The following is an 803-nucleotide window of genomic DNA, read 5'->3' on the forward strand; positions in this document are numbered from 1 at the left end:
CTGAAGCTAACAAGCTTTGCTGTTATCTTGGATAGATCAAGGTCCTTGGCATGCACAGAGTGACTTTCATACAGAAACTCTTGCTCCAGGCTGTAGACAGTACACTTCCAGAGGCTTGGTGTCAGAGATCAAAGTAGTAGGAAGGCTAAAAAAATATATATAAAGTTGTTACTGTTGCTTTTGCTTGCAAAAAATATCTCAGCAACCCCAAAACAAACAAACATAACTACCCCACTGAAGAACTAACTGGTAATTTTCCAACACTTTTGGCAGAGGAACAGTTACAATGCTATACTTATTCCTATGCATCTGTTTGTTCATTTGTTCTACCTTTAGTATGGTTACATTATAGGCTGTCAGCAGAAATGTGGGAGTAACCATAATAGGGTTGGTTATCAGATGTTATAAAATTGTGTCAGTGTGTTTCTGTAGTGTTACTGGACAGTAATTTTTACCTACAGGAAAATATTTGGCTAATGCTAGAATTGATTCATAGATTGTCCTTCCTTCTCTTCCCAAGTCCAAAGCTGACAGAATTGCAATGAAACTACCATGGGCTTTGAAGGGTTTTGTGTCTTTGTTGTGTGTCCCACCACCCAAATGTAAAAGTCTCACTGATTTTTTGCCAAGGAGCAGAGGAGATGAAAATAGGCTTTCTCAGAGGTCAGTGGGCCTGGGACAGGGGCCTTGAACTGAATTTACCATGAAGGAGATGCATGTTCAAGTCCCTGCTCGTACATTTGCTTCAAAGCTGAACATTGTTAAGTGTTCTGCATTGGATGTGATCACTTGCCCACACTCTG

At 40.2% G+C, this 803-nt stretch overlaps 1 protein-coding gene across 1 annotated transcript in view; it reads left to right on the forward strand.

The window, feature by feature from the left end:
* Window positions 1-803, forward strand: part of CALCRL (calcitonin receptor like receptor) — a 29,777-nt gene that overhangs the window by 21,589 nt on the left and 7,385 nt on the right. The window lies entirely within an intron of this gene.

The sequence above is a fragment of the Corvus brachyrhynchos genome, unplaced genomic scaffold (genome assembly GCF_000691975.1).
Source record: "Corvus brachyrhynchos isolate BGI_N302 unplaced genomic scaffold, ASM69197v1 scaffold370, whole genome shotgun sequence".
Taxonomy (NCBI): domain Eukaryota; kingdom Metazoa; phylum Chordata; class Aves; order Passeriformes; family Corvidae; genus Corvus; species Corvus brachyrhynchos.